Source organism: Amblyomma mixtum, unplaced genomic scaffold, assembly GCF_055824585.1.
Source record: "Amblyomma mixtum isolate Tamu unplaced genomic scaffold, ASM5582458v1 scaffold_21, whole genome shotgun sequence".
Taxonomy (NCBI): domain Eukaryota; kingdom Metazoa; phylum Arthropoda; class Arachnida; order Ixodida; family Ixodidae; genus Amblyomma; species Amblyomma mixtum.
The window spans coordinates 619,488-630,686 of NW_028317718.1; the positions used below are offsets into that span (position 1 = coordinate 619,488).

The following is an 11,199-nucleotide window of genomic DNA, read 5'->3' on the forward strand; positions in this document are numbered from 1 at the left end:
GGGTCGCTTTATTCGGACTTTGCCGTTCGGGCGCGTCTGGCCCGGTAGACGGGGTCGCTTTATTCGGACTTTGCCGTTCGGGCGCGTCTGCCCCGGTAGACGGGGTTGCCTCTTTCGGACTTTGCCGTTCCGGCGCGTCTGCCCCGGTAGACGGGGTCGCTTTATTCGGACTTTGCCGTTCGGGCGCGTCTGCCCCGGTAGACGGGGTCGCTTTATTCGGACTTTGCCGTTCGGGCGCGTCTGCCCCGGTAGACGGGGTCGCTTTATTCGGACTTTGCCGTTCGGGCGCGTCTGCCCCGGTAGACGGGGTCGCCTCTTTCGGACTTTGCCGTTCGGGCGCGTCTGCCCCGGTAGACGGGGTCGCCTCTTTCGGACTTTGCCGTTCGGGCGCGTCTGCCCCGGTAGACGGGGTCGCTTTATTCGGACTTTGCCGTTCGGGCGCGTTCGCCCCGGCCGACGCGGGACGAAAGTCGTTTGCGACTTTGCGAATCTTTTGTTACCAATCTCGTCACTTTGCTGCCAGTCTGGGCCGAGATACGTGCGATTGAACGGTATCGCCTAGGCAGACGCGGTACGGGGTTTTCGAATTTTTAAAGGTCCTTTTCTTTGGCGGAGCACGACGAATTTTACAGCGCCGCGTCGGCCGCGCTGCGGCGCATCTTTTTCGATCATCACATTGCGGTCGGAGCAGCGGGCGATTAACCGCTCGCGACAGGGAGACTTTGACCATTTCAAACTTTTCACGGCCGGCCCCTATGTCTCAAGCCTACGAATTTGAAGTCAGTGTGCAGGCGAATCTTTTGCCACCGGTCCCGTCGTTTTCCTGCCATTCTCGCTCGAGATAGGGGCGATTCAACAGTCTCGCCTAGGCAGACGCGGTCCCGCCTAGGCAGACGCGGTTCCCTCCCCGGCGAACGCGGTAAATGGTCTTCGAGTTTTTAGAGGCACTTTTACCTGGCGGAACGCGACGAAATTTACGCCACGCGTCGGCCGCGCCGGCGCGCATCTTGTGCAGTCATCCCCGACCCGCTGCTTCCAATGTAGCCGGAGCAGCGGGTGATTGACCAGTCTCGCAAGGGGCCGCCTTTTCGAATTCTCGCGGCCGTCGCCTTGAGCGCAGCCGCTCAGTTTTTAGTTGCGCGCGTTGGGCTGAGAAGGGCGAACATTTTGAGACCTCTCCCGTCCCTTTCGCGCAACGCAAGGCAGAGTTACGCTCGTTTGAAGCTCGCCTAGGCAGACGCGGTCCCGCCTAGGCAGACGCGGTTGCCTCCCCGGCGGACGCGGTGAACGGTCTTCGAACTTTTAAGGGCACTTTTAACTGGCGGAACGCGACGAAATTTACGCCACGTGTCGGCCGCACCGCGACGCATCTTGTGCAGTCATCGCCGACTCGCTGCTTCCAATGCAGCCGGAGCAGCGGGCGATTGACCAGGCTCGCAAGGGGCCGCCTTTTGTAATCTTCGCGGCCGTTCCCGTGGGCGAATCCGCTCCATTTTTAGATCCGCGTGTGGGGCTGAGAAAGGCGAACATTTTGAGACCTTTCTCGTCCCTTTCGCGCAACGCGAGTGAGAGTTACGCTCGTTTGAAGCTCGCCTAGGCAGACGCGGTCCCGCCTAGGCAGACGCGGTAAATGGTCTTCGAATTTTTAAAGGCACTTTGAACTGGCGGAGCGCGACGAAATTTACGCCACGGTTCGGCCGCGCCGGCGCGCATCTTGTGCAGTTATCGCGGACTCGCTGCTTGCACTGTAGCCGGAGCAGCAGGTGATTGACCAGGCTCGCAAGGGGCCGCCTTTTCTAGTCTTCGCGGCGGTTCCCGTGGGCGCAGCCGCTCAATTTCTAGTTCCGCGCGTTGGGCTGAGAGAGGCGAACATTTTGAGACCTTTCCCGTCCCTTTCGCGCAACGCAAGTGAGAGTTACGCTCGTTTGAAGCTCGCCTAGGCAGACGCGGTCCCGCCTAGGCAGACGCGGTTGCCTCCCCGGCGGACGCGGTAAACGGTCTTCGAGTTTTTAAAGGCACTTTGAACTGGCGGAGCGCGACCAAATTTACGCCACGGTTCGGCCGCGCAGGCGCGCATCTTGTGCAGTTATCGCGGACTCGCTGCTTGCACTGTAGCCGGAGCAGCAGGTGATTGACCAGGCTCGCAAGGGGCCGCCTTTTCTAATCTTCGCGGCGGTTCCCGTGGGCGCAGCCGCTCAATTTTTAGTTCCGCGTGTGGGGCTGAGAAAGGCGAACATTTTGAGACCTTTCCCGTCCCTTTCGCGCAACGCAAGTGAGAGTTACGCTCGTTTGAAGCTCGCCTAGGCAGACGCGGTCCCGCCTAGGCAGACGCGGTAAATGGTCTTCGAATTTTTAAAGGCACTTTGAACTGGCGGAACGCGACGAAATTTACGCCACGGTTCGGCCGCGCAGGCGCGCATCTTGTGCAGTTATCGCGGACTCGCTGCTTGCACTGTAGCCGGAGCAGCAGGTGATTGACCAGGCTCGCAAGGGGCCGCCTTTTCTAATCTTCGCGGCCGTTCCCGTGGGCGAATCCGCTCCATTTTTAGATCCGCGTGTGGGGCCGAGAAAGGCGAACATTTTGAGACCTTTCCCGTCCCTTTCGCGCAACGCAAGTGAGAGTTACGCTCGTTTGAAGCTCGCCTAGGCAGACGCGGTCCCGCCTAGGCAGACGCGGTAAATGGTCTTCGAATTTTTAAAGGCACTTTGAACTGGCGGAGCGCGACGAAATTTACGCCACGGTTCGGCCGCGCCGGCGCGCATCTTGTGCAGTTATCGCGGACTCGCTGCTTGCACTGTAGCCGGAGCAGCACGTGATTGACCAGGCTCGCAAGGGGCCGCCTTTTCTAATCTTCGCGGCCGTTCCCGTGGGCGAATCCGCTCCATTTTTAGATCCGCGTGTGGGGCCGAGAAAGGCGAACATTTTGAGACCTTTCCCGTCCCTTTCGCGCAACGCAAGTGAGAGTTACGCTCGTTTGAAGCTCGCCTAGGCAGACGCGGTCCCGACTAGGCAGACGCGGTAAATGGTCTTCGAATTTTTAAAGGCACTTTGAACTGGCGGAGCGCGACGAAATTTACGCCACGGTTCGGCCGCGCCGGCGCGCATCTTGTGCAGTTATCGCGGACTCGCTGCTTGCACTGTAGCCGGAGCAGCACGTGATTGACCAGGCTCGCAAGGGGCCGCCTTTTCTAATCTTCGCGGCCGTTCCCGTGGGCGAATCCGCTCCATTTTTAGATCCGCGTGTGGGGCCGAGAAAGGCGAACATTTTGAGACCTTTCCCGTCCCTTTCGCGCAACGCAAGTGAGAGTTACGCTCGTTTGAAGCTCGCCTAGGCAGACGCGGTCCCGCCTAGGCAGACGCGGTTGCCTCCCCGGCGGACGCGGTAAATGGTCTTCGAATTTTTAAAGGCACTTTGAACTGGCGGAGCGCGACGAAATTTACGCCACGGTTCGGCCGCGCCGGCGCGCATCTTGTGCAGTTATCGCGGACTCGCTGCTTGCACTGTAGCCGGAGCAGCAGGTGATTGACCAGGCTCGCAAGGGGCCGCCTTTTCTAATCTTCGCGGCCGTTCCCGTGGGCGAATCCGCTCCATTTTTAGATCCGCGTGTGGGGCTGAGAAAGGCGAACATTTTGAGGCCTTTCCCGTCCCTTTCGCGCAACGCAAGTGAGAGTTACGCTCGTTTGAAGCTCGCCTAGGCAGACGCGGTCCCGCCTAGGCAGACGCGGTTGCCTCCCCGGCGGACGCGGTAAATGGTCTTCGAGTTTTTAAAGGCACTTTGAACTGGCGGAGCGCGACCAAATTTACGCCACGGTTCGGCCGCGCCGGCGCGCATCTTGTGCTGTCATCGCGGACTCGCTGCTTGCACTGTAGCCGGAGCAGCGGGTGATTGACCAGGCTCGCAAGGGGCCGCCTTTTCTAATCTTCGCGGCCGCTGCCGTGGGCGAATCCGCTCCATTTTTAGTTCCGCGCGTTGGGCTGAGAAAGGCGAACATTTTGAGACCTTTCTCGTCCCTTTCGCGCAACGCAAGTGAGAGTTACGCTCGTTTGAAGCTCGCCTAGGCAGACGCGGTCCCGCCTAGGCAGACGCGGTTGCCTCCCCGGCGGACGCGGTAAACGGTCTTCGAATTTTTAAAGGCACTTTGAACTGGCGGAGCGCGACGAAATTTACGCCACGGTTCGGCCGCGCCGGCGCGCATCTTGTGCAGTCATCGCCGACTCGCTGCTTCCACTGCAGCCGGAGCAGCGGGCGATTGACCAGGCTCGCAAGGGGCCGCCTTTTCTAATCTTCGCGGCTGTTCCCGTGGGCGCAGCCGCTCAATTTTTAGTTCCGCGTGTTGGGCTGAGAGAGGCGAATATTTTGAGACCTTTCCCGTCCCTTTCGCGCAACGCAAGTGAGAGTTACGCTCGTTTGAAGCTCGCCTAGGCAGACGCGGTCCCGCCTAGGCAGACGCGGTTGCCTCCCCGGCGGACGCGGTAAACGGTCTTCGAGTTTTTAAAGGCACTTTGAACTGGCGGAGCGCGACCAAATTTACGCCACGGTTCGGCCGCGCCGGCGCGCATCTTGTGCAGTCATCGCCGACCCGCTGCTTGCACTGTAGCCGGAGCAGCGGGCGATTGAGCAGTCTCGCAAGGGGCCGCCTTTTCTAATCTTCGCGGCCGTTCCCGTGGGCGAATCCGCTCCATTTTTAGATCCGCGTGTGGGGCTGAGAAAGGCGAACATTTTGAGACCTTTCCCGTCCCTTTCGCCCAACGCAAGTGAGAGTTACGCTCGTTTGAAGCTCGCCTAGGCAGACGCGGTTGCCTCCCCGGCGGACGCGGTAAATGGTCTTCGAGTTTTTAAAGGCACTTTGAACTGGCGGAGCGCGACCAAATTTACGCCACGGTTCGGCCGCGCCGGCGCGCATCTTGTGCTGTCATCGCGGACTCGCTGCTTGCACTGTAGCCGGAGCAGCGGGCGATTGACCAGTATCGCAAGGGGCCGCCTTTTCTAATCTTCGCGGCCGTTCCCGTGGGCGAATCCGCTCCATTTTTAGTTCCGCGCGTTGGGCTGAGAAAGGCGAACATTTTGAGACCTTTCCCGTCCGTTTCGCGCAACGCAAGTGAGAGTTACGCTCGTTTGAAGCTCGCCTAGGCAGACGCGGTCCCGCCTAGGCAGACGCGGTTGCCTCCCCGGCGGACGCGGTAAACGGTCTTCGAATTTTTAAAGGCACTTTGAACTGGCGGAGCGCGACGAAATTTACGCCACGGTTCGGCCGCGCCGGCGCGCATCTTGTGCAGTCATCGCCGACCCGCTGCGTCCACTGCAGCCGGAGCAGCGGGCGATTGACCAGTATCGCAAGGGGCCGCCTTTTCGAATTCTCGCGGCCGTTGCCTTGAGCGCAGCCGCTCAATTTCTAGTTGCGCGCGTTGGGCTGAGAAAGGCGAACATTTTGAGACCTTTCCCGTCCGTTTCGCGCAACGCAAGTGAGAGTTGCGCTCGTTTGAAGCTCGCCTAGGCAGACGCGGTCCCGCCTAGGCAGACGCGGTAAATTGTCTTCGAATTTTTAAAGGCACTTTGAACTGGCGGAGCGCGACGAAATTTACGCCACGGTTCGGCCGCGCCGGCGCGCATCTTGTGCAGTTATCGCGGACTCGCTGCTTGCACTGTAGCCGGAGCAGCAGGTGATTGACCAGGCTCGCAAGGGGCCGCCTTTTCTAATCTTCGCGGCCGTTCCCGTGGACGAATCCGCTCCATTTTTAGATCCGCGTGTGGGGCTGAGAAAGGCGAGCATTTTGAGACCTTTCTCGTCCCTTTCGCGCAACGCAAGTGAGAGTTACGCTCGTTTGAAGCTCGCCTAGGCAGACGCGGTCCCGCCTAGGCAGACGCGGTTGCCTCCCCGGCGGACGCGGTAAACGGTTTTCGAATATTTAAAGGCACTTTCACCTGGCGGAACGAGACGAAATTTACGCCACGTGTCGGCCGCGCTGCCGCCCATCTTGTGCAGTCCTCCTCGACCCGCTGCTTCCACTGTAGCCGGAGCAGCGGGTGATTGACCAGGTTCGCAAGGGGCCGCCTTTTCGAATGTTCACGGCCGTTCCCGTGGGCGCAGCCGCTCAATTTTTAGTTCCGCGTGTGGGGCTGAGAAAGGCGAATATTTTGAGACCTTTCCCGTCCCTTTCGCGCAACGGAAGGCAGAGTTACGTTCGTTTGAAGCCCGCTCCGGTAGACGCGCTTATGACCCGCGGGGGTCTGGGTACTTATCGCTGCGTATATAAGGGGGCATACCGCCTAGGCAGACGCGAAACAGTAAAGCGTCCGCTTTGTCAGCAAAGTCCGAAACGGACCTCTCGACGCCCGGGAGGTGAATTCGGGCTTTAGGCGGCCTCGGCAGATGTGATTTTCATGAGTTTGTGCATTATTTATGCGAGTTTTGCGGCGAACGCGCCTCGAGTACGGCGGCTCGCCCGACGGCTATGTCCACGAGTACGGCTCGTGCGGGGCGCCGCGGAAGCGCGGTTGTGCGATGCCGCAGCAAAGCGCGCACGATTTGAGTGGCTTTTGCGGCGAACGCTCCTCGAGTACGGCGGTTCGCCCGATGACAATGTCCACGAGTACGGCTCGTGCGGGGCGCCGCGGAAGTGCTTTTTTGCGATGCCGCAGCAAAGCGCGCTCGATTTGAGGGGCTCTTGCCGCCAACGCGCCTCGAGTACGGCGGTTGGCCCGATGACAATGTCCACGAGTACGGCTCGTGCGGGGCGCCGGGGAAGCGCTTTTGTGCGATGCCGCAGGAAAGCGCGCACGTTTTGAGCGGCTCTTGCGGCGAACGCGCCTCGAGTACGGCGGTTCGCCCGACGGCTATGTCCACGAGTACGGCTCGTGCGGGGCGCCGGGGCAGCGCTTTCGTGCGATGCCGCAGGAAAGCGTGCACGATTTGAGCGGCTCTTGCGGCGAACGCGCCTCGAGTACGGCGGTTCGCCCGATGACCATGTCCACGAGTACGGCTCGTGCGGGGCGCCGGGGCAGCGCTTTCGTGCGATGCCGCAGGAAAGCGCGCACGATTTGAGCGGCTCTTGCGGCGAACGCGCCTCGAGTACGGCGGTTCGCCCGATGACCATGTCCACGAGTACGGCTCGTGCGGGGCGCCGGGGCAGCGCTTTCGTGCGATGCCGCAGGAAAGCGCGCACGATTTGAGCGGCTCTTGCGGCGAACGCGCCTCGAGTACGGCGCTTCGCCCGACGGCTATGTCCACGAGTACGGCTCGTGCGGGGCGCCGGGGATGCGCTTTTGTGCGATGCCGCAGCAAAGCGCGCACGATTTGTGGGGGTCTTGCCGCCAACGCGCCTCGAGTACGGCGGTTCGCCCGATGACAATGTCCACGAGTACGGCTCGTGCGGGGCGCCGGGGCAGCGCTTTCGTGCGATGCCGCAGGAAAGCGCGCACGATTTGAGCGGCTCTTGCGGCGAACGCGCCTCGAGTACGGCGGTTCGCCCGACGGCTATGTCCACGAGTACGGCTCGTGCGGGGCGCCGCGGAAGCGCGGCGTTGTGATGCCGCGGCAAAGCGCGCACGATTTGTGCGGCCCTTGCGGCGAAAGTGGCACGAGTACGGCGATTTACTCACCCACGGAGGTCTGGGTACTTATCGCTGCTATTATATGGGGGTCCCAGTGGAGCAGTCGGCGGCGCGCGCCCGCGTGTGCGCGCCGTGACCGGGTCTGATATGCGGCCTCGTGCCCAGCGTGTCCCCGTCCCTCGGACCCCACGGCATTCGTCTGCAGCCTCATCCGCGTCTGCGATAGGGGCTGGTTGTCGGACGACGCTGTTTCCACGTTTTACGAGGTGTGTTCCGTGCTACCCGGACTCGATTCCGTGCGAGCGCGCCGAAGACGCGGGCGTGTCCCGTCGTCTGGCGGCTTGGCCGTCTCGGCTACGCAGCAAGCGCCGTCCAGTTGCCTAATGCTGCGGCCCTAGAGGCCGATGTGCGCACTGGTGGGCGCGTTACAAATGCTTTGCCTAAAGGCACACGTGCTCTCTTGCCGCGTGGCGATTGCCGTACCTACGGGTCGGATGCCGCAGCGAGCTCGAACGATGCACGGGCAGCGCAAGCTGCCGCGAAAAAGATGCGTCGCGCGCTGGGGGTTTATGGCGGCCCTATCGGCGGCGACGAGGCACCCTTCTGGGGCGAAAAGGGAATGCCTATGCATCATACCTGGTTGATCCTGCCAGTAATCATATGCTTGTCTCAAAGATTAAGCCATGCATGTCTAAGTACATGCCGAAATAAGGCGAAACCGCGAATGGCTCATTAAATCAGTTATGGTTCCTTAGATCGTTTCTTTCTACTTGGACAACTGTGGCAATTCTAGAGCTAATACATGCATTGAGCCTGAAGGCCTTTGGCTGACGGGCGCTTTTATTAGACCAAGACCCATCGGGCTCTGCCCGTACTCTGTGGTGACTCTGGATAACTTTGTGCTGATCGCATGGCCATGAGCCGGCGACGTTTCTTTCAAGTGTCTGCCTTATCAACTTTCGATGGTAGGTTACTTGCCTACCATGGTTGTTACGGGTAACGGAGAATCAGGGTTCGATTCCGGAGAGGGAGCCTGAGAAACGGCTACCACATCCAAGGAAGGCAGCAGGCGCGCAAATTACCCACTCCCGGCACGGGGAGGTAGTGACGAAAAATAACAATACGGGACTCTTTTGAGGCCCCGTAATTGAAATGAGTACACTCTAAATCCTTTAACGAGGATCAATTGGAGGGCAAGTCTGGTGCCAGCAGCCGCGGTAATTCCAGCTCCAATAGCGTATACTAAAGCTGCTGCGGTTAAAAAGCTCGTAGTTGGATCTCAGTTCCAGACGAGTAGTGCATCTACCCGATGCGACGGCTCGGACTGAACATCATGCCGGTCCTCTCTTGGTGCCCTTCATTGGTGCGTCTCGAGGTGGCCTGCGCTTTTACTTTGAAAAAATTAGAGTGCTCAACGCAGGCGAGTCGCCTGAATAAACTTGCATGGAATAATAGAACAAGACCCCGTTTCTGTTCTGTTGGTTTTTGGAATACGGGGTAATGATTAAGAGGGACAGACGGGGGCATTCGTATTGCGGCGCTAGAGGTGAAATTCTTGGACCGTCGCAAGACGAACTACTGCGAAAGCATTTGCCAAGAATGTTTTCTTTGATCAAGAACGAAAGTCAGAGGTTCGAAGGCGATCAGATACCGCCCTAGTTCTGACCATAAACGATGCCAACCAGCGATCCGCCTGAGTTACTCAAATGACTCGGCGGGCAGCTTCCGGGAAACCAAAGTATTTGGGTTCCGGGGGAAGTATGGTTGCAAAGCTGAAACTTAAAGGAATTGACGGAAGGGCACCACCAGGAGTGGAGCCTGCGGCTTAATTTGACTCAACACGGGAAAACTTACCCGGCCCGGACACTGGGAGGATTGACAGATTGAGAGCTCTTTCTTGATTCGGTGGATGGTGGTGCATGGCCGTTCTTAGTTGGTGGAGCGATTTGTCTGGTTAATTCCGATAACGAACGAGACTCTAGCCTATTAAATAGGTGCGGGGTTCCCAGCACCTTACAACCTTCTTAGAGGGACAAGCGGCTCCTAGCCGCACGAAACAGAGCAATAACAGGTCTGTGATGCCCTTAGATGTCCGGGGCCGCACGCGCGCTACACTGAAGGAAGCAGCGTGTCTTTATCCCTGTCTGAAAAGACTGGGTAACCCGTGGAACTTCTTTCGTGATTGGGATAGGGGCTTGCAATTGTTCCCCTTGAACGAGGAATTCCCAGTAAGCGCGAGTCATAAGCTCGCGTTGATTACGTCCCTGCCCTTTGTACACACCGCCCGTCGCTACTACCGATTGAATGATTTAGTGAGGTCTTCGGACCGATGTCCGGCGCGGCCTTTCGGTTGCGCCGGTCTGTTGGAAAGATGACCAAACTTGATCATTTAGAGGAAGTAAAAGTCGTAACAAGGTTTCCGTAGGTGAACCTGCGGAAGGATCATTACCGGATTGTGCTTGTCACACCCGGCGCCGCCCCCACTTATAAGCGGGGGAAGGCCTCAACCGCGGAGTTGCGAGATTCTGAAGCCGCTTCTCTGCACAAACTGTTGCGCCCAGCGGAGCTCCGTCACCAAGGGAAAGTCGGACGGGCTGTATCCGCAGGTTTGAACGGCGTAACGCACCACTCATGGTGGGCTTTCGGTTGTCGACAACCGTCGAAGAGGCGCAAACAGAGCCGGTAGGCAGGCCGAGGGAAAGGCCTGCCCGCTGCCAAGGGAACGGCGGCGGCTGCTGCGAAGTACGAAAGGAAACGCTGCTCGCTGGCTTTGTCGTGTTGCGACCACGAGTCGGTAGGCGGGCCGAGGGAAAGGCCTGCCCGCTGCCAAGGGAACGGCGGCGGCTGCTGCGAAGTACGAAAGGAAACGCTGCTCGCTGGCTTTGTCGTGTTGCGACCACGAGTCGGTAGGCGGGCCGAGGGAAAGGCCTGCCCGCTGCCAAGGGAACGGCGGCGGCTGCTGCGAAGTACGAAAGGAAACGCTGCTCGCTGGCTTTGTCGTGTTGCGACCACGAGTCGGTAGGCGGGCCGAGGGAAAGGCCTGCCCGCTGCCAAGGGAACGGCGGCGGCTGCTGCGAAGTACGAGAGGAACCGCGGCTCGCTGGCTTTGTCGTGTTGCGACCACCAGTCGGTAGGCGGGCCGAGGGAAAGGCCTGCCCGCTGCCAAGGGAACGGCGGCGGCTGCTGCGAAGTACGAGAGGAACCGCGGCTCGCTGGCTGGGAAACTGCGCTTCTGCGCGACGCGCACGCGGCGGGACGCGCGCGGCCCAGGGAACGGCCGCGCGCGAAAGGTCTCGCACTGCGGGCGCGGAGTCTGACGCCGCGCCGACGGCGCGAAAGGAGGCACCGGGACCGAAAAGGACGAGGGATTATAATCCCGCACTTTGAACGCATTCGCGGCAGCCGGGTTCTCTTGCTGCTTCGTCCTTCCCAGCCTTCGAGTAGTCTGTCGGTGCGCTACCGAAACGCCGTCCATGGCACTGTGGCCGGTGGGCTCCTATTGCGGGAGTAGACTGATGAACGTCCGCTTTGCGGCTTGTTCCAAGTACGCGCTGCGTAGCCACGGCTAGGCGGTGCCTGTCTCCTTGCGAAGCAATGATGTGGCGAAATGGTCGAGTAGGGAGCAGCACGATGGCGCACCCGGGG

General features: G+C 59.9%; 1 non-coding gene across 1 annotated transcript; it reads left to right on the forward strand.

Moving 5' to 3' along the window:
- Positions 1-8,187: 8,187 nt before the first annotated feature.
- Positions 8,188-10,002, forward strand: LOC149324664 (small subunit ribosomal RNA). The gene has a single exon (XR_016286733.1). It is a non-coding gene; the product is annotated as a small subunit ribosomal RNA (ribosomal RNA).
- The last annotated feature ends 1,197 nt before the right edge of the window (positions 10,003-11,199 follow it).